We start from the raw sequence: 23,056 nt of genomic DNA on the forward strand, positions 1-23,056 counted from the left end.
CCTTGTTTTTTGGGCCCGGCTGTGTCCATGGTGTGTGTGGGGGACCTGTGTGTCCTGGGGCAAGGTAGGACCCAGTCCCAGGGGAACAGCCCTCCTCTCTGTGCTGGCTTAGAAGCCCAGTTAGAGCGCCGCTGGGTAATGGTGTGCGGGTTAAGAGAGTGGATAAGTACTGGCGACCACTGAAGTAGGCTGGAGGGGAGCTTAGTTTGTGGTCTCTCCCTCTCTCTCTCTCTCCCTCCACTCTCATCCTCTCTCTTTCTCTCCCTCCCTCCCTCTCCCCCTTCTTTATCCCCTCTTCTTTCCCTCCCTCCCTCTCTCTCTCTGTCTCCCTCCCTCTTCACCCCTCTCCCCCGCTTTCCCTCTCTCTTTTTCCCTCTCCTTCCATCTCTCACAGCTACCACCATTTCTCCCCACTCTTTCTACCTCCCTGTCTCTCTCTCTGTCTGCTTGTCAGTAACTTCATCTAACACTGACTCATTTCCGAGCATCAGGACTTCACAAAAAGAAGTGTTTCTTCATATTGTGCACAGTACAGTACGGTTACTACAGTACAGTTCCAACTGCAACACATACTGTAATAAATCGTGAATCGTTTATTGTTTTGTTTTTGACAGAAGATACACCAAAATGACCTCGACCTAGGGGAAGAAGAAACAAAACCTACAGTATGTCCATTTGCTAACTTTATTTGAAAATTCCTTTCCGAGTGAGATCTGTCAAGGTAAGGAACAAAGATCATTTCTCAACTCCAGAAATGGAAGGAAATTAAACAGCCACATCTGCTGTGGGATAGGCCGAGACCACCCCTGTCAAACACCACTCAGCTTAATAACCATGGCATGAGCAGATAAAACACCATGTCTGCTTCTCCTGTTAGCCGGAACACATGTGGTCGATTCTGAAAGACCGAGAGAGATCCGCTGCAGAAAGACAGGCATTGATGTTCTCGCGCCATCCTTTATTCTCCATCTTTTTCTCTCTCTTGCTCTCTCTCTCTGTCTGTCTCTCTTACTCTATCGCTCCTTCACACACACACACACACACACACACAGTTTTACAAACACAGACTCTATAACTTCTCCCATCTGTGTGTGCGTGCCAAGGTAGCAGCCGGTGTACGAAGACACCTGCCCAGCTCCGCCCACCCTCATCCCCCCTGAGCCCTGACTAAGACTCCTCACACCCACCCAGACCCCTGATCCACACACACACACGCAGACTCCCGCTCCACACACACACACTCACCCAGACCCCTGCTCCACACACACACACGCAGACCCCCACTCCACACACACACACTTACCCAGACCCATACTACACACACACACATACACACCGCTGAGCCTGCTCGGGTCAAAACAACCATGGACGCCCCAGAGAGTGTGAAGCCAGGGCATCAGATAGGCATTGACGCACGCAGCTAGCGATGAGGCGCGGGGCTTCAGAGAAGCTGGCTTTGAAGGAGGAGCGCGCCGGTGGTCCACGCCGAAAGAGCGCTCTACGTGTCTTGGGTTTAGGCACATACGCAAACACACGCGCTCCCAGACACACATCCTTCCGCACGCTCTCTCTTCCAAGCTCACACACAAGAGTACTCGCCTTCAAAGTCCCACACATGCAGAGCCGCGGTCCCCACAGTGCAGCCTGTGGTGGGCTCAGAGCTGGGTTTCCTCTGGATTCCAGGAGAGAACCCCTTAATCCCAGTAAGAGTCTGAGAAAACACCTCTGAGGCACGCTGCACCTGAGCCAGGGAGCAATGGCAGACCTCCATACTAACTCTCCTCTGCTGTGTCTTTCGTCCACACTAACTCTCCTCTGCTGTGTCCTTCCTCCATACTAACTCTCCTCTGCTGTGTCCTTCCTCCATACTAACTCTCTTCTGCTGTGTCCTTCCTCCATACTAACTCTCTTCTGCTGTGTCCTACCTCCATGCTAACTCTCCTCTGCTGTGTCCTACCTCCATGCTAACTCTCCTCTGCTGTGTCCTATCTCCATACTAACTTTCTTCTGCTGTTTCCTACCTCCACACTAACTCTCCTCTGCTGTGTCTTACGTCCATACTAACTCTCCTCTGCTGTCCTACCTTTTTCCTCCATACTAACTCTCCTCTGCTGTGTCTTTCGTCCATACTAACTCTCCTCTGCTGTGTCCTACCTCCTTACTAACTCTCCTCTGGTGTGTCCTACCTCCTTACTAACTCTCCTCTGGTGTCTGCAAAAGGGATAAGACAGACGTTTCGAAACGTCTTTTTTGCCTCAGAACATTAAAAAAAAAATAGTGGCCTGCAAAAGACATAAGAAATGGTTTTGAGTTTCAAAGATGAATTGGTGGCTCTCATGAAATGACCATTGTTTGTCGATGATCAAAAGGAATTTCACAAATGGTTTGCATGCTATTCATAAAGACTTGAGACTTGAGACTTTGAAGCGTGACCAGAGTAGACAACACACAAAATTTGCAATTAAGATCGTCTGAGGGTGGGAGACTTTCCAGACATATGTGTTCTGACTTGAACCTTTTCAGGCATCCTTCCTAAGGAGAGGGAACAGCTCTTCTCCCGACGACGGCTAAGCGCTTCTGACACGTGTTGAAAGAAGCATTCATATTAAGCCACGACGTTCCTTCCCTTGGATGGAAAGCAGGGCGACAGTAGTCTAAACAAGTAGGCCTGAGGGCCTGGGGGGTAGAGTTAAAGTCTCCCCAGGGGAAGAGCAGCCTGCCTGGGCAGCTGAAGGCTCTATCAGGCTTGTCACTCCCTTCATGTTCCAACTCCCCTCGGTCACACAGTTAGACCTACACGCATTCTTCTTCCTGATTCTCCAGAAGATTATGGAACTGAAAAACTATTACTGACGAATGTCATTTTTTGTTCACTTTGACCTTGCCTTAGGTATGCAAGTGTTTCCTGTCTGGTAAACACAAAACACATGCAAAAAGAACATAAGTAGTTGTACCAGCACACCTGTTTTGTCTGTTGTTGACAGTTGCAACAGCCCGAACCAGAAAGCCCTGTCTCATTTTGGAAGAAAGAATTAGCCTGTGGCCTCGAAGATGCAGATCTAAATAAATAATCTAGACATGCTCCTTTTGCGTGCACTGCTTCTGTTTGATGCATACATAAATGAGGAGGGAACCTTGTTTACCTCCCCACCTCTCATTACTGTACTCACAGCAGGCCCCATGCTCTGAGGTATTGTACAGTACCCCCCCACACACACACAAGCACACACACAGACACACACACACACACACAGACAGACACTCACACTTGGAGACATGCATACACGCACAAAAAGAAATCTAAGCCCATAATGAGTTCTAACAACAATGCCATCACATCACCTTGTTCTGCACTGTGTCTCAAACTCAGTAATGTTGTTGATGTTGTTGATTCTCAAGCAGGTACGAAAAGCAAAGCCAAGCTTAAGCACACCGTACAGATTTGCACCTCTGTTCTGTTATGTGCTTGTGGGAAGAAAAAAAACGGTTCATTCCTGAGAGTACTCAGGAACTTGCCGATGATGCCACAGTCTACTGCTCACCCCTACAAACACACACATCCCTATTTTGTGGCCAGTGAAACACAAACACACACTCACAAACATAAAAACTATCCTACCCGGTGCACGGCAAACTCTGAACCCAGGGAGGTCGCTGAAGCGAAGGCACTATCCATTATTAACATCGTTAGAGGCGCCTTAGTGCCACGCAGAGAGCCAGCGTGCAGACAAGGCTGGAGAACCAGGCCCCTGGACCAGCCGTTATCCTCCAGATGGACTAGGTTCTAGAGGAGAGAGATCATTCAGCATGGCGGAGGGCCCTAAACGAGAAGCGTATGAGGTGTCGGAGGGGGACTGAATGTTTCACACATGTATGAAACTGATGTGAGCAGAGAGGGTTCAGGTCATTGGTTGATGGATGCGTGGATTGGGACAGGCAAATGAGAAACCAGAGTGTGGCTGAAGCACTCACTGACTGCTCTCTTTGTCTCCTCGCTGACGTGTGTGTGTGTTGAGGGTGGGGGTGGGTGAGGGAAATTAGATCAAATCTACTATTCGTTTGCCCCGTCAACCTGTTGGGGGGGGGGGGGGGGGGGGGGGTTAACACTGAACATGTCTGGCAACCTGATACAGGCGGTAAAATACGGCACCGTGTGTGTTTATCCAGCATCACTCACATATCAGTCTCTCCACCATCTGTGGTGGGGAAGAGAGGGGAGGTTCTCCACTACCCCCCCCCCCTTCCTCCACAGCCTCTTTGTGTCAGTGCTGGTGAAGTCAAGTCTTGTCTTTTCCCCCTGCTAAGACAAATGGAGGTCTCCGTGGGGTCACAGGGAGACTTATAAATATGACAGGTCTGCCAGTTTGTTATTGTTTCCGAAAGAGTGTTTCTACAGCCCAGGGTATGTTCTGTGATGAATTTGTTTCCAAAAATGTCACCATAATCAAGGAGGCTGCGTTTGGGAGCGTTTCCGCCGCACGCTGGGGTTCTGATGTGCTGTAGTGTGGTGCAGTACAAGCGAGCATAATTAATGGCTATAAAGCTATAAACTTTCATGGCCATTCTTCAGACTGGTCTGTTTTGCGGAGCATTTCAGACAGGCCATGTGTGTAGCCGAGCCCACGTGTTTGTGTGTGTGTTTATGTTTTCAGTCTCCACTTCATTTGCAGTTTGGAACTAATACAGGTACACTGGAATTCTTGTCCGTGCTGTTTTAGGACTGTTTCCTATCGGTCTAAGTTGAACTCTACATGGAGTGTGTGCGCGAGGGTGTGCAGGTGTGTTGGTATGTTCGTGAATGCGCGTCCACCCTTGTCTCTGTGCGCGTGTCCGTGTGTGTGAGTGAGTCTGTGTTTGCGAGTGTGTGTGTGAATTCAGGTAACTGATACAGGTGGATTGCGGGGGGCTCTGGTTTCAGAGAGCAGGTGGTGAGCGTAGCCCCCCCCCCCCGACACACACACAACCCCCCCGCCCGACAACCCCTCCCCCCTCCACGCCGAGCCCCCCGCTGAGCGATCGTCTGTCATGGTCATCTGATCTCGGGCCCTCATAGAGGAGGACATGACAATGGACTCTTTTAATTAGCCTGCATAGTGGCCTCGGTCAGATGTGCTTGTTCCTGTCACAAGGTTTCGAGTACAGGCATTCAGTCACAGAGACAGGCTGGTAACTGATCACCTGTGGTCACTCACACAACAGAGCAGCCATGTATATTCAGAAGACTAAGAAGCACGGTTGGCTGCTCTGAATACTGTCCCACACACTGCTGAAGACTCATGCTGTGGTATTCCTACATTTTCTTAAAACACTTTGAGGCAGAAGTAACCTTAATGGACTGTCTCCAGGGACCAAAGCAGGGCCGTGTTTGAACTGTAATTTAATCATTTAGCCCCCCCAACCCATCCACACACACACACACACAGAGGGACCCCTGGGCATCTCTGTGGTCTGTGTTGACTTAGCCTGTCTATCTAACCCTGCACCAACCATGGCCCCCGACAAGTATGACGAATAGCATTGCAGAGACGGGGCCACAATGAGCTTCCCTCTCAAAATGAGGTGGAGGTTCCCCCGGTGCTCGCTCCCTCCCTCCCTCCCTTTCTTACACACCAGGTGGGGGATAAGCAGGGCAGGCCGGCAGACACATAAGCCTGGGCTTTTGTGGCACTGACCAGGTCTGGGTCTCGCCTGGGCGTAGCCCCCCTTCAACATGAAAACCTTCCTCTCAACCCCCCCCCCCCACACACACACACACACACACACAGTCCAGAGACAGTGGACCAGCCTTGAAGCACAGCAGGGTTATTCCACTGCCTCTGCCTCCTGTGAGAAATGCATGTTTAGGTGATGATGGAGAGGAAGGCTGGGTCAGGGGTGTGGATGAAGTGTAAACATGAAACCCAAACATGAGAGGAGGTGGTCATTCTGACCAGCTGTGGAGGGTCGGTCGGTGGAGAGTCCATTAAGGGGAGAAAGAGGTGGATGTAAACATCCCTCCTCCACTGGGTCCTCGAGTCTATTCAGTCAGGGCTGAGGCCCTTGGAGGCAGAATGAGGGGCGCAGGGGGATCCGCCGGGCCAAATTAAAAGGGCTTTATACCCCAGGTTCTAAAGCCTGGCCTCTGTAGCACACCAAGGAAATTGAGTTTGTGAGCGAAAAAATGCACTTTCCTCTCAACCCCCTGACGGGCCGTCACAGACCCACAAACTTTCTCTTTGATGGCTGAACGGGGCAGAAACCAGGGTAGGATAGGCTCTTCTCCAGAGTTATGGAAGCCCTGATCCTATTATGCGCAACCCCCCCCCCCCCCACCTCCTCCCTGCCCTCCACCCCCCCCACACACACACACACATACAGGGAGTCAGGTGGCTGAGCGGATAGAGCATCGGGCTAGTAATCTGAAGGTTGCCCGTTCGATTCCCGGCCGGTGCACATGACGTTGTGTCCTTGGGCAAGGCACTTCACCCTACTTGCCTCGGGGGGACTGTCCCTGTACTTACTGTAAGTCGCTCTGGATAAGAGCGTCTGCTAAATGACTAAATGTAAATGTAAATACAGCACACACACATGCTGAAATGTGTGTGTGCCGGCTTCGGGAGCCTTTAACCTTCCTCTGCTCTGCTCTGATTCATGAGGCTGAGGCGTTCCCGTGCGAGTGTGGCTTCTTTCAGTCCTGCCTGGCCTCTGGAAAACATCTAGATAATCAGGCCACTGCAGACAAGCGGGGCTGACAGTCAGTAACCAGTGGAGGGATTCCCTCTATTGAGAAACCCTTGAGGGAGTCCTTTTTCACTGTAGACAGATGGCCGTCAGATCTGTTATTTTGGTCAGAAATATATAGCATGTCGACAATTGGAAATAGGCAGGAGGGTTTTGTAATGAAGCATTCTGTGGTTTTGTTAAAAATGGTCTGTCAAAACTCACAGAGAGAGAGAGATAGAGAGACTTATAGGAAACACATCCTTCAACGTTTCTTTTTTGGAGGCACACCAAGCTGACGTGCAGGTGGACAAGTCTACCATGGGAGGCCATGGATGCACTGTGCAATACAAAAGGTTGCATCTGGTTTCAGGATCTTTGGCCACTTTCCCTTGCAAATGAGCATGCATGCAAATCAACACCAGTCAGCCACTTGTCAACACACTGGTGGAAGAGACGCAAGGCACACCTATCTGCCTATCAAAACACCGCAGGAAAACGTGTTACAGCCTGGACCGAACCGTGCGGACACCTAGGTGAGATTTCGCCGTGTCTGAAACACTCGGAAACACTGACAAACGTCATGTACACACACACACATCTAAATATACTCTTTTTTTTCACACATCTTCTCAACAGCCCCCGACAGTGGTCATGGGACTTTGGGAGGTCTTTAAAAGTGTGTTTACACCCAGCCCCAGGGCAGTGGAAAGGCACTCGTGCCTAGAGGAGTGGAGCGGTTTTCACCACCCAAAACCCGTTTGACTCAGTTTCCATTTAATCAGGTCACGTTAAACACCCTTGATCGGCCCTTGGAAACACATGCGTGTTCTGGGAAGGCTAAGCAACAGATGCCCTGGGAAGACGGAAAAAAAAATGAACATCGAAAAGGCAGATGCATGTGAAGGATAATGAGGTGCATGCGTTCTCAAGCAGACACTGAATAATTAACAGCTGCTGACGTCTTCAACACATCTCCTCACACGTACCCACCGCATATGAACAGGATGGTGGGTGTTTCCTAATAAAAATAGAATGCCTTTTAACATTGACAATGTTTGTTCAGGCTTCAAGTTTGAAGAATGCACCGTTCAGTGAAACGCTTTCAATATGACTTGAAACCTTTTTAGAACCGTGAAGATATCTGAGTAACAAAAGAAACGATTGGGGTTCGTATTGAAACGTTTGAGGTTCGTTTGTAGGAAACGTGCAACTCCGTAACAGTAAAAGTGACAGATTCCTCAATTGGCCGTAGCGCCAGAACATTTCTCTTCGTCCTGGAGATCGTTCTGCTTTCCCTGAGCCTCGTAAAGGCTTCATCTCCCTGTGTGGCGCAGCATAGCTCGCCTGCCCTTCCAGCTAACGTGTTGGCTCGAATACCACAGAGAAGCTCTGAAAACAGACATTAAAGTAGCCCAAATCCCCAAGACCTCGTGTGCACGCCTCCCTCTCAGAGAGGTATCCAAGCGTTTATGTGAAACCTAAGCGCTTCTTGATCAAAGGCTTTCAGAGGGACCGGGACTCAATGAGGGGCGTTGTACGACTCTGGTTGATTACATTAAGGCTTGTTTTTTTCCCTCTTCTTTTTTTTCCGACCAAGGTAAGAGTGTGTGTTTCGTGTCTCGAAAGACTAGGATCTTTCATGGGGGGAGAAGGGATTAACACCTGATCAATGTGGGGGTAATGGCCTGATGGAAATACCTCGGTCCCTGTGGGCTTGCTGAGGTGAGGGAAAACAGCAAGGCCTCTCTTTGAAGCCATCTTAAGTGGATCATCCTATGACACACCAGATCCAGCCTGTCTCACCGATCGTAACGGTTACATAACAGCTTTACTCGGGGGGGGGGGGGGGGGGGGGGTCAGAGATGTCCTGATACGCCCCGCCTTCGTCGAGTCCGTTGCCCAAAATGTCGACGAATAACAGATGTCCGCGACTGAGATTGTGACCGCGTTGGTCATTTCTGGAGAGCTTTAAATTGAAAGACCTTCTGCTTCCTGCAGGCTGGTGGGCTTGCTCCTGCAGAAACCTGACCTCCAGGTCATGACCCGTCTCACCGACCCGTCAACAAACTAATTTGTCGACAGTGACCCCTGAGGGGCGAGCTGCTCTCCCTCACACAGCCCTTCCTCTGCTGATTGTCACTTCCTCACAGTCGATCTCAGGAAGTCTCGCCATTCGGAAATTTTGACAAGGTTTTCCAAGACGGGACATGGGAAATGGGGAGCAAAGAAAACAAGCAAGACATGTCGGATCCTGGAACTGCTTTTTTGGGGTTTTGGACTTCTTCGGTCCAAACGTTCTTGTGTGCACACACACACACGCAGTGCTGAAAACGTTTGATTTGAGGCTCGTTCTCGGAGGTATATGTTGAGTTAGAACCCCTGTGGTGTTGCCAGGTTTTCAGTTCTCCCGTGATGGGGAGTTCTTCCTGGAAGGAACTGGGATTGGAGTCTCATGCAGATGAGTGGAGACTGGCCGCGGTCCACCTCACCATGCCCCAGCTTGAGGCCAGCTGCCGAGGAAACACGTTCACCACGGCTTTTCAATCACGTTGAGAACGCCCTTCCATGACTCCGAGATTGAAACCCCAGAACATTCTTGAAGCGATGGTGAGTGACGTGACTTGAGCCGATTAGCACGCAAATCAAAGCAGTTTTCCCTTTCTCCTGTTCTCTGTTCTCCAGCCATCAAACTAATGGAAACACTGCAAAGAAGCCCATGAATCGATCCCATTTATTTCAATGTACCTTCACTGCCATCTAAAACACCAGCGCTGTCAAGCCCAGGGAGTCGACATCAGTCACATTGGTTCAAGTATTGAACAGGAAGCACACAGGGAAGAACAGGTTACTGCTATTTGACCTCTTCTGCTACTGAATCCCACTGCTAAAGGTCAAAGGTCAAGAGCTCTATAAGCAGCTCCACGAGGTCTACGAAGTCCAGACTCCTAAACAGTCACTTTGTTTCCTGGCTTCTGTCACTGGTGTAAATAAAAAGTAACGTGTGACAGACAGACGCTCTCTTTCTCTCTAACACACACACACAGGAATGTTCAGACACACACGCACTCATGCATCGCACGCATTTTCCCGGGCACGCGTTCGCCGACACACACAAACACAGCCACACATGCCGCGCATGCACAGCGCCGAATCGTTTGCGGCGACGTCAGGGCCTCCTTGGCGCGCGGCCACAGCCGGGAGGGGGCCTGCGTCAACGCCGATGCTCTCCGGCATTCTCCGAAGGCCTCTTCCCATCTTCCTATCTCGTCGCAGACTCAGAGAGACAAAAAACGCAGCCTTTCCAAAGCGTCGGGGCTGTGGTGGGGCCGTGCGAGCGAGCGATAAGACAGAGCAGGAAACACCAGCGGGCCTCCAGAGTGGCGCTTCTGCCCCGCTCGCTTTATCACCGGCAGATGCAGCCGAAAAGCTGTGTGTAACGTGACACGCGCGCCGAAAACAACGTCCTTTGAGCTGTCGAAAGGCGAACGAGAGGGAGGAGGGACAGAACACTCTCGCCGGGTGAACAGGTTCGAGACCAGGCACGGCTCCGTGTTGGGGAGGCGCGGCATGCATTGGTTGGATGGGCACAGCCAGTCAGACAAGCCGCAAGAACAGGCCTGGGGACAGGGCTGGGGGGCAGGGCAGGGAGGCAGCGCTTGAAAGCAGGGCAGGGCAGGGGGGCATGGCTGGGAGGCAAGGCAGGGAGGCTGGGCCTTGGCACAGGGACATGGTCTGTGTGCTCGCAGCATAGGACTTTCATGTCTGAGTCAGTCTGAGGCGAAACAGAATAAGGTCCTCCTTATTCAAAACTTGCATGCATCACCTATATGTCGTTCAAGCCCAGCGACTGTGGACGGAGTGAAAAGCTGGCTGCAGACCAAGGGTAGGGGCTCGAGCCGTACCATGGATCATTGTATGTGTTGAACCCCATGTCAAGGGGTCGGGAAGGGGGACTAGAACCTCACAGGGCCTAGAAAGATGATTGGGTTCAGGGATTTGGGAGACAGGATATTGGATCAATGTTTGCATATTCTGCGGTCCTACAGGCCCTGTAGGACCAACCTTTGCTGGCTGCTCGACAACACCACAGAGAGCTGTTCCCTGGACGAAACATTCACTCTGTTCTAGACCGCACTAAATGACTCTCCGAATACAGATTCAATAGTTAGAAGCCCAAGAAAGGTCTGGGAAACCCTCGGAAATACCAGTTTGGTCCAAGACACAAGGGAAGACAAGGTCACCGATTTACAGACAGAAAGACAACACAGATCAAATAATTGTGCGATCTTTATAAGCCATAACAGTTGTGCTGGAGACTCTCGCAAGCTGCAGACCACCCCAAATCAGATTAAGAAGCCAAATCCAAATGATCTGACAAGCCCTTTGAAGGAGTTGATTCCATTACAGCCTCCTCCTCTCCCACTGGGGCCAGCAGTACCCGGCTGATTATGCTCTTAATTAATTGACCATCAAGCCTACCCGGCAACCACATCTGTGTCATGTTATCCTGTTTGCTGATTGGCAGTGGTTCCCTATTTGCAGGGGCTTGTCCAAGTAAAGCACATGGCTTATTAGCAAATGACATCGGAGTGTGGAGGCCCAATGAGGCCTGGGGTCTCAAGTGAAATGGCATCCCATGCAGGTGATGCGGAACAAAGGGGAACCAAAACTGTCTCAGCCTCCAACTTTCATTGAAAGGAACTTTTTTAAGTCTCCTAGGTTTTCCATGGAGTAAAAAATAACTATTTGAGGAGAACCATGGGCACTTAAGAGATACAATAGAATCGTGTTGAACAGATAAACCAATTAGCAAAGCGCTGGAAAGAATCTAAACTGACTACCTTCTTTTAAGTTGTTATGCCAGCCATTGCTGTTAAGATCAATGAACAGGAACCAATATTGAAGCCAAACTAGACATGAGCTTGGATGATAGAAGACAAAGTACCGTGGTCACTCTCATACCCTCTGCCGCTCTCTCATCAAAGCGTCGAGCGGTCAGCGGTTTTTCTCTCTGTTCCTACGGTTTGAGCAACAGCCCTTTCTTTCTTTCCCTCTCGCTCCTCTCTTTCGTTCAGTCGTTCCATCTCTCCCAGAGTCTTTCCTTCTCTTTCATCGACAACAGAGTGCTCCAAGTTTTCTGGGTCATGCAAAAAGGGAAACCCTGATGAATGGGCGTGCCGCTGGTCCAAGACACGGCTGTTCAGACGTTCCACTGACCTCTGTGTCAGGGAGACAGAGAGGAGAGAGAGGGAGAGGGAGAGGAGGCAAGCCCACATGAGCGGGGTAGCCGAGGCAAGTTCCAGCTGAACATGTTTTTCATAACGAGCCACAGCCACATGTTTCAGTGGACGATTTCTGGATCTGGGGAGACTAGGACTGGTGAGGAGGGGGTCTGGATCTGGGGAGACTAGGACTGGTGAGGAGGGGGTCTGGATCTGGGGAGACTAGGACTGGTGAGGAGGGGGTCTGGATCTGGGGAGACTAGGACTGGTGAGGAGGGGGTCTGGATCTGGGGAGACTAGGACTGGTGAGGAGGGGGTCTGGATCTGGGGAGACTAGGACTGGTGAGGAGGGGGTCTGGATCTGGGGAGACTAGGACTGGTGAGGAGGGGGTCTGGATCTGGGGTGACTAGGACTGGTGAGGAGGGGGTCTGGATCTGGGGAGACTAGGACTGGTGAGGAGGGGGTCTGGATCTGGGGAGACTAGGACTGGTGAGGAGGGGGTCTGGATCTGGGGTGACTAGGACTGGTGAGGAGGGGGTCTGGATCTGGGGAGACTAGGACTGGTGAGGAGGGGGTCTGGATCTGGGGAGACTAGGACTGGTGAGGAGGGGGTCTGGATCTGGGGAGACTAGGACTGGTGAGGAGGGGGTCTGGATCTGGGGTGACTAGGACTGGTGAGGAGGGGGTCTGGATCTGGGGAGACTAGGACTGGTGAGGAGGGGGTCTGGATCTGGGGAGACTAGGACTGGTGAGGAGGGGGTCTGGATCTGGGGAGACTAGGACTGGTGAGGAGGGGGTCTGGATCTGGGGAGACTAGGACTGGTGAGGAGGGGGTCTGGATCTGGGGAGACTAGGACTGGTGAGGAGGGGGTCTGGATCTGGGGAGACTAGGACTGGTGAGGAGGGGGTCTGGATCTGGGGTGACTAGGACTGGTGAGGAGGGGGTCTGGATCTGGGGAGACTAGGACTGGTGAGGAGGGGGTCTGGATCTGGGGAGACTAGGACTGGTGAGGAGGGGGTCTGGATCTGGGGAGACTAGGACTGGTGAGGAGGGGGTCTGGATCTGGGGAGACTAGGACTGGTGAGGAGGGGGTCTGGATCTGGGGAGACTAGGACTGGTGAGGAGGGGGTCTGGATCTGGGGAGACTAGGACTGGTGAGGAGGGGGTCTGGATCTGGGGAGACTAGGACTGGTGAGGAGGGGGTCTGGATCTGGGGAGACTAGGACTGGTGAGGAGGGGGTCTGGATCTGGGGAGACTAGGACTGGTGAGGAGGGGGTGGGGGAGGGGGGAGAGAAAGAGAGAGAGAGGCGATCCCCGATGTCAAACTGAAAGGTTAACTGAAAAGAAACACCTTGGTGAACCCTTGTACAGCCTGTCACATGCCCGTGTGTGGCTGTGAGTGTGTAGGATATGCGGGGCTGAAATAAAGCAGCTCTTTTTTGGTCTGAGTTTTGGCTGCCTGATGATGGACAGGTCCAGTCTAGTGTAAATAATCATGGTTCTGCCTTCATGTCTGACTTTGACAGGAACAGGACACTGCGTCATGACATCACAGCCTGGGAGGAACAGAGAACACCATGTTAGGCTTCAAATCACAACAGCCCTATTCTGCCTGTCAGGACATTTCTACTTTCCATAGACAGGTGTTGAGAGGAGCCCCGTAGATGTCCTGTGAAGATGCTTAAGCTTTATAAAACTATGGGGACATCAGGTCGGAAAAGCAAGCGCCAGATTAAACAAGTCTGCTGTGACTGGAAGACGTGGTACAACAGCTGGTTAGGTAGGACAGAAAAAAAAAGGACCGTTTTCATTTAAACAACGCAGCTATATATTTTGGGGATTTCAGAGAAGGGTACCAACAATTCAAACAACAAAGACCTTCAAAGCAATCATTCTTTTGAAAGAAATATTGACAGGAGAAGCAAAAAACACAGTCTCCTCATCCCCCGTCTCCCTGCTACAGACTCGGGTTAACAGCCTGGTACGTGACCTGCACTTGTTTTCCAGACTACTCTTGGAATGCCTATAAAAGTCATCACATTTTTGTGTTTACCCTGTATCCTGTGTGTGTCTGCAGCAGGAGACATGCTGAGATCTCTTTCACAGGCAGATGGGAACTCTTTGGCCCATTAGACACCATAAGGCTTCCTCAAGAACACTGCACAATCTATTGATTCTCCAGTGAAACAAATAATGATAATCTCAATGTATTGTTTACCATTCTCGGTAACTTCCCAGAAAAAGCAGTTGTTTCATGGGATTGTTCATAGATGGAAACATGTCGCTGCTTTTCCGTATAAGTACAGTGTTTGGAATAATACAAGGTAGGCCTTGAACAGCAACTCATTTCCCACCTGTGCAAGTACTGAGATAAAACCACAAAAATCACATCCTTCAGGTAGTAGAATCTACAAACTGAGGTCCTATTTTCATTAAGACATGGATTCACACAGAGTGGAAGGACCCAAATGTCAGTTTTGGGAGTGGTTGTGTCCCCCATGTGCCTCCCTGTTTCAACACTACAGCCCCAGCATTGCTGCAGAGGTACCCTATACCCTCCTCCCATCCCCACTCCTCCCCACTCCTTCCTCCCCACTCTCCCCCTGTTGCTGGGGCCGGCAGTGGTGGGTAATGGGCCGGAAACAGGGAGTCTGTCTGCTAAACGGGAGAGAAAGAGCGCGGGGGGCTCTGGAGCAGATGTGCTGCAAAGCCACAGGCCTGGGATCCCGCACATTCTCCTCCACACAATGACGAGTGGCACCCCCTCCGAGAACAGGGACGAAGGTAACCTTCACAGGGACAACTGTTTAAGACAACGTCCGATTGTCTGCGGTGAAACAAGTGCAAAAAAAAACGACAGCGTACGGGAGCGCGTGCGAGAGTGGCAAGGGCAGAGCGAGCCGTCGTCAGGCTCCAGACTGCAGCCGGGCGGAGACGATCTGGTGCTGGGGCTTCTCACTGAGCTGCTGCTGGGAGAGAGATAATAGTTGTGTCCCTCCTCCAGGCTCCCTGTCTGTTTTTTTGGGTGAGGCAGGCTGGCTCGTTTACGAGACGGGGGAGAGGAAGGGAGGGAGGGAGGGTGGTGGGGCTGGATGAGAATCTGGCTTTGGGCGCTGAGCGATGTCATGCTGCGATGATTCATGTGTTGCTCAGTTGGAAGGCAGTATTTCATGCCTTGTTTTGTGGCGGTGGTGGCGGTGGTATTGAGGAGTATGTGCGTGTGTTTGTGTGTGTGTGTAAGTGTATGTGTGTGTGTGTGTGTGTGTGTGTAGCCCCTGACTTGGTAGTCTAGGTAATGTTCTTCTCAGCACGGTTATTATGCCAGCGTTTCTGTGTCTTCATGTTACACCACCAGTACTGTCAGTGTCTGATGTCTTTGTGGTCTGGCCCACCAGGTTCATGTTCCACAAGCTCGTGAGGAAAAAAATGGCGGCTCAATGTGGGAAATGTCCACTCTATCCACCCCTTTACCAGTGTCCTGGAGTTACCTGCCACTCATCAAAACCCCCCCCAAAAAAAACGCTGTGCAGTGAATGGAGTAGATGAGTGAATGGTCCTTTTCTACATGCCTGGGTGGGGAGGGGGGGCGTTAGGCGGGGGGGGGGGGGGGGGGGGGCAGAATACCTGTGGTGGTGCTGGAAACTACAGGGTGGTTCTGCCCCTAAGCCGAGAGGTTAGAGTCGGACTGAGTCCAACCGTGGGCGGACCTCACCCTGGCACCTGGCCACCGTCTACCCCAGCATGTGGAAATGGTTTTGGGCTCAAGGAGCTTGGTATGGTGGGCGTGCGGGGGTCAGGCAAGTGGGTGGTGGGGCCGGTAGCCATGGAAGTCTACACACAAGCAGTGAGGGGCTGAGACAAAGCAAATGACCGAATCACAACGTAGCACGCCAGCGACCATATGGTGGAAAAGCCAGTGAATGATGATAAATGCAGCCACCGAGGGAGGCTGGGTTGCTCACGTGCAACGTGCCGCATGGACACAATCCGGTTACTTCAATGCTGCTTCATTTGAAAAAGCAGCATTCCTCGTCTGCAAAATGTTAGAGGAAATTGTGTGTTGTGTCAGAAGTCCCCACCCAGCAGCGGCACTCAAATGAATCACAATCCCATAAATTCTGGGCTGTTTTTTACTTCCATCATTCTTCCATTAGGATAATGCACCATGTTTACAATATTACGCCACACTACTTGATATACATTTAAAACATAGCACCAATAAATAAGACCGTAATCTACATTTAGGGGTCATGCACAACACCAAAGGAAACAATTGAACATCCATATCAATTTAAGAGTAAAACAAACTTCATGTAAGTTGATATGATTCACATGATTCAGCAGACTGGCTTCGCACTTTGAGAGGTTGTAGCATGTTCTGAAGGCACAGAGGCGTTCCATGACCAGACGGCTATGACAGACAGAGGCCCTGGAGGAATTGATGACGGTCTTCCTTTACCCCAGCCCCAGGGTTATCATTAAGGCCATCCGCTGGTCTCAAGGCTAATATCAATGTCTCCGGGGGGGTCAAGATAACCATCATTTTCTCCCTCCAAAGCCGCCCTCAGTGGTGTCTCAGCTGCCTGCTAAGCTAGTTGTTTTGCCCCACACTGTTGTCACAACATGCCCCTGACAATGTAGCCAAAGCTTTTAATGGTGCCCTTCGACAGACTAAACATGAGGTCAAACAGGGTGTTGTCTGGGACAAAGAGTAGGGGAGAGATCTGCTTGGCGCTCAGGCTTTCTGAGGCCACCACTGAGGTGAACTGCACACCAACAATTTGCAGGTCAAAAAACCGAAAATTCCATTTTTATTTATTTTTTTACTGTCGAGTTAAATGTTATGTCATGTGGTCATATTTCCATTGTTTCATTGTTGGACTCTGAGGGGTCCCCAACTGTGTTTTTTTTTTTCTTACTAGAAACTTCTCGGAACCTGCTCAGTCGGTCCCAAAAATACCTTGAAGCCATTCCACTTTATAGCGCTGTAAAACAATGGATAAATGAGCACTAAAACAGAAAAAGCCACGCTTGATGGCTTTGGAAGCACTCCAGGTACGGGTCACAGCCACTGTGGGCTTGAGAAGGGAGGAACAATAGTTTCCAACAAGCAAACAATAGGGAGACCAAAGACTTCACCAAAAACATTTAACGTTGGAGGCCAGCCTTGGGCAGCAAACCGTAGAGGCTCGTATCTTGAAGTTCTCCTTAGAAAAGCCAACAAAGTCTATCAGGCCAAGTGTCTGTTTCCCAAAGACATGGAAAAGGCAATTTTCTCTCTCGTTGTATGTGGAGTAACTTGGTCCATGCAGTCTGAGCCACTATCCAAAGCTGTCAGTTTATTCCTTTGGTTCTGTGCCAAATGGCTGGAACCAACTCTTTGGTGCTTGTTGGACAGCATAAAATCCATCTGGGGTGTGATCTTGTGTGTTTGATTAGTTTCCCTGCAAACGCCCTGATGAAATGATTGATGGTTGTGCAGCACCGCTACAGGGCCAGGTCTAGTATCCCAGCCACAAAGTTCTGGGTCTGATTAACTTGTTTACACATACAGTAGACAAAAGTGTAGGACTGGATGGAGATGGAGAAAGAAACATCCAGAATGACATTTATCAAACGAGTACGAGAGAGACTTGGTTGTACCAAGCTGTCCACACAAGAAAAAGTATTGCTTGCGAGTAACTGCAACTGAGGAATACTAATTGCAAATGAATAATAAGAAAAAAATATTAATTTTTGTGATGGTTGTAGTATTTGTAGGAGATCTTGAGCCCGGTATATGGGATATCCATTTCATCGGCGCTCACCTCCCAGTCACTCTCCTCACTCTAACGTCACCATGATTTCCATAACAAATCTGAAACCTAAAATGGAGAGTGAGAGGGAGAGTAATCTGTTGCTGTGGTCGCTTGTATGTAAACCCTCTGGCTCCACAGATAATGTTCCATTTTAGCAGGGAGGTGTTTGTGTACCCTCAGTGACAGATGGGCAGAGATCTGTCCCAGCAATGCACTGTGGTCTGGGGGTTGTGTATAATATGGAGCAGGGTCTGGCCTCATGTTCCACAAATGGGTTCTGAATGTTTTGTCAATGTCACCTACAGTAGCTTTCCCTTTATTCAACTTCTGAGGTTTGGATGGACTTCATTCATTTTTCTGATTGCCTCCAAATTTGCTAACCAAGTAGAGAGGCTACGAAAATCAACCCATCGCCTGTGACGGGGCAATTGTACTGTATCTCTATGACTATTACATTGTGGTTAATCGATATGTTCTAAAGCTATACTAAATCCTTCTGTGCAATTCAGCTCAAACATCACACACAGCACTTGAACATGAACGGCCATGTTAGCAAAGAACAGCATGTTCATTAGCACTTAAAGGCAGAGTAGGTAAGTTTTGCAAACCTAGACATATTTTGCTTGAGTTCGAAAGGATTCAAACCAAAATATTCCACCCCTCCCTTCTCCTTCAAGGCCATTTCTTCAAAACACATGAACACACCCACCAACTACTTCCGGTAGGTATGTAGACAGACAAGTAGCCCGTCCAATCATTGCATTTGGTCCAAAAGCCGGCCAATCATTAGTGCAGGTCCGACATTAATGATGGTTGTGTCTATTACAGTCCTGCGAAGCCCACAGATATCGGTCTGATATAATTTTACTGTCAAACATTGAGATTTATTGGTTGCTATGGATGTGAAGTTTATTTCAGCAAATATGACAAATACTGCTTCTCAACAACATCACCTACCTTGCCCTTAACAGCTCTGAATCTAAGACAGACATTGATTCCTGATATGGTACCAAAAATAGTTATGTCCACACAACAGTGCTCCACACATTTATCTTCATGCCAGGGACTCTTTTGCTAAGTTGATCAAACTGCTTCGTTGGCATGATAAAGAGAAGCTAGATCTCTCTCAGAGCACCTGTTCCTCCTTGTTCTGCATGGGTGCATGCCTCGCTTCCCCCCCCCCCCCCCCTCCCGTCCACAGTTCTCTTCCTCATCAGAGGGGTCCCTGGTCTGTTGGCTGACACAGCAGATGCTACGCTGGTCTGTTCATGCAGACAGGTCCGGCCCGACATGATTGGCCGTAATTATAGGCTGTAAGTTGATAGCGGGTGAACAGGTAGCCTATTGAGATGTCAGTGGTGTGTGCGTGTATTCATACACTGGGAGCAGAGGTTGAATGGCAGCAGAGATGATGGGGATGAGGGAAGGAGGGGTATAATAGGAACACCTGGACAACAGGGATGTGACATGGGACAGTAGGTCACAGTGAAGGTTAGGATTAGACACGAGACTGAAGACTATGTGAGGGTGAGACTGTTGGTCACAGTAAGAGGCTTGACAGTCTAAGGGGAGAAATCTAAAGTCATTCTAATATAGTAAGAGACCATCTAGGATGCAAGGGGGCCTTTGTGGTTTTACAAATTCTCACATTCGGATAAATAACGAAACATTAGCATGTAAGCAGTTACTGAATCACGATCCATTTGGCGATTACCCCGTTTTGCCGGGGGGTCCTTTGAACTCCCACCACAGTCATGAATCATCCCCAGTTAGTGTCTTCGCCTCGAACCCTCTGAAGCCAGCATGCGGCCGCTGACGTCCTCTCTGTCATTTGCAGCAAATGACTTTTGGTGAACACTTCAGGCCTCCAGAGGCGGAACACGTGTCGAAGTTCAGCGAGGGCCACGAGGGGGGACGAACAGACGTGAGGAGAGTAGGAGGAGAGGAAGGAGGAGAGGAAGGAGGTAGGAAGGAGGTACTGTGTAAGGGAGGCACCTAATTGTCTAGTGCAGCATGTAATGACAAGCTTACTGCGCATCAATCTTTCATTATTAAGAGCTATTTGTGTCCTGGATTGGTGGCACACAGACTGAGACTAGTGTGAGGTTCTGCGAGAAGAGACACAGGTGTGTCCACTCAGACAGGTCTAACAAGGGTGACAAAGATGTACATTAGGTGGATTTTGACATTTCGGAAGAGACAGAGGAGTCTTCCGACTAAGAAGTAAAAGGGTTTGCCAGAAGTGCTAAAGAACGAGCTGAAAAATGAGGTCAGGGGGCATGTTTAAATATGCTTCAATTATTTGCTTGAATAAAACGTGATGAAGGAATTGTTGATTGTTGAGTTATTTTTCTGGGAACAGTGTTGACTAGATGTTATAGTTTTTCCTGCCAAGCATCTTAGTTGCTGAAAACCATCGTGAAGTTGCTACAAAACCACGGTAGAGTGTTAACGTTGCTGGATGACATGCTCAGACGGTGTTTCAGTGAGCCATTTGAAGTTCTCTTCAATCCCCAAGCCACAGTCCTACTGACAATGACATAGCTCTTCCTTTGAGGACACTGCCCCCTATATGTTACTCAGATAATGGCAATCTACTAAAACCATTGTATTCAAAGTGCCTCCAAGCTACTTCTGACTGGTAAAACATCAAATGACAGAGTACAGCTCCATCATCAGAGCTCCTTCCCTCTTCATGCTTCAGATGTTGATGATTGAATGGATGTCAAATAAAGGAAGGGAAACTTCCGGAACAAGCACAACTCCAAGATAAACTCCAAGGGATCCAGTAGAAAGTATTTGGTCAGCAACATGACTGATACCGAAGGAGCCAAGAATATAAGAGCGTTAGGGGGGAGGGCATAAACCGAACTTTTAATTGAAGCCATCGCTTTAATTTTATAAGATCCTCATTCATCAACTAATGTCTTTGAGTGAGACAGTGGAAACATTGAAAAGGGGCTTGAGTGCTTCAGAATGAGAGGGTTTGGTGCAGTGCCAATACGGGCTGGTGTGGAGAGTTGGACGACATCTGTGTGTGAGCGTTCACTTGTCTCCATCTTCCTAGTCAACCTTCGGGATAAACAGGCTTTCAGTACAGTACAAATCGCTCTTTTTCTCAGACTCTCTTTCGCTCTCTCTCTCTCTCTCTCTCTCTCTCTCTCTCTCTCTCTCTCTCTCTCTCTCTCTCTCTCTCTCTCTCTCTCTCTCTCTCTCTCTCTCTTGACTCTCTCTCTCTCTCTCTCTCTCTCTCTCACCCTCTCACCCTCTCAACTGTCAACTTTTCTCTCACTTCCTCCCTCTTTTTACAGCTATCTCTTTCACCCGCTCCCACACACACACACAGACACGCACACACTCTCATCCTATCAGGAGAGATAGGACACAGCTCAGTGAAAAGCTTTTCCAGTCCTTTCAGGATTCCAGAGAAGATCATCCATCATCCCTCTCACACTGCTCCGGTCCTCCTTTAAAGTTCAACAGCTCCTCTTCTCACTTACAAACGCCGGACTACTGAAGTGAACGCTTTAGGTGTAGAGAAGGAAAGGAAGCCATCCACCTCTGGATGATGTGGCCGCACAGTACAGTAACGTGCAGTCGATGAACTAGCTGAACTCTGTTTCAACTGCGCCGAATGGAATGCAGGCTGAAGTTATTCCACTCTGTGACATAACTCATTTGCTTCATAGTTCAGGGTTCACGGCAAACTGACCCCCTGATTTACATGATGGGGCTTCTCCACGACATGTGCTCTGTTCCATCACCCTTACCCCCCCCCCTCCCTGGCGTGACCCTATAACTTTGATGTTGTTTTTTTCCAGCGCACTTACAGCCATTCCTGTAATCACTGTACAGTCTTGCGGTGGCCTGAAATCCCCATTGTGTGCGGGGATCGTTGGGCAGAGACTGCTTTTCCAGCTGTCTTAGACATGCCAGGCATGAGGGAACGACTGAGGAGAGAGGGATCAGTATCCCAGAGGATTAGCCAGCAGAGGACATCCTGGTGTTGAGCGGGACCGGGATTTAAAAGCACTTTACTGATAATAACGGTCGGTCGGCGACGTCCACTCCGAGCAGGGATCGGCCCAGTCCTCTGGGGGAAAGAGAGGAAGAAGACAGAGAGGAGCGCTGAAATGAAAACACAAGCCTCACCCAGCAGGCTTTGAACTCTCAGCCACCTGCTCTCCTACTGGAACTTTCACGACCGGCTCCCCTCGCATGCTCAAACGCAACGCTGGCAGGTATGCTGTTCCAAGGAGCGAGTGGAGAATTCTCCAGAACGGTGTGCCTCAGGAAATAATCCGGTTCTCGTCCATTGGGAGTTTTCTTGATTAATGGATATGTTGTTGTGATGATGATGCTATGAGGCGTTATTTGGAATATGGAAACAATAAAGTGTTGGATAATATAATGATGGATTGTAATAAATGCAGTGCTGCGTGCTAGACAGCCTGCCTGCAAATGCTATCACAGGGTTTTGCTGGATACAGAATTGTATTAGTGGGTCTGGACAAAGAAAAATCTAATAAGTGAAACTATCTTTTACGTATTGGTAATTGCATGGTTCTTGAGTTTTTGGTGCAAAGTGGGGTGAACTCTCCAGGCAGGAAGGCGTCATCAATCTTTGTAAGTCTCATAAGTGTCTGAAATTGCAGAAATTTCCTTGGGTCCAGCACTCAGTCCTTGTGTAAACATATCCCTGCAATCATCAGTTTGGGTTACGAACAGATTCGATTTTTTTCACTTTATTCAAAATCACAGCATTTGTAAAGCTATCATATGTACGGTACACTTTGCTCAAATGACAGCAAGTAAGTTACAGTTTGAAGCTCACCCACCAAACTTGGCATCACTTAAATAAGAAGCCAGGCAGACTTTGCCAATGCAACACAATCTCCAGCCTCCTTTTCTGCCAATTTATCCCTTCATCCTCTCCTATATCACACCGATGCAATCTCCAAAGTCTCCACCTCATCTCACATCTGTATACGAGACGTGCAACTCCGATTTTCGGTGCACTCTTAAACTTTACTTCCAAATCCCCCAGTTTGGTCTGGCTCTAAAGAGAAAGTGAGAGAATGTTCTCTGGTGCCAAAGGCCTCAGAGAGAGAGGGAGGGAGGCCTCCGTCACACCACAGGTGGAGGATGTGCTGAAATGGGCCCATTGTGATCCGTGGTGCCATCTGCCTCTCTCACCCAGCCCCCTCATGTGCTAGTTGTTGTCCATGCAGACACAATAATGGCTTATCACCCCATGGTGAACCCTGAGCAGACAGACCACTGATTTAAACTCCCATTACCGTCACAATACCGGGGGAGGGGAGGGGCTGT

The sequence above is a fragment of the Osmerus eperlanus genome, chromosome 12 (assembly GCF_963692335.1).
Source record: "Osmerus eperlanus chromosome 12, fOsmEpe2.1, whole genome shotgun sequence".
In the NCBI taxonomy this organism is placed as follows: Eukaryota; Metazoa; Chordata; class Actinopteri; order Osmeriformes; family Osmeridae; genus Osmerus; species Osmerus eperlanus.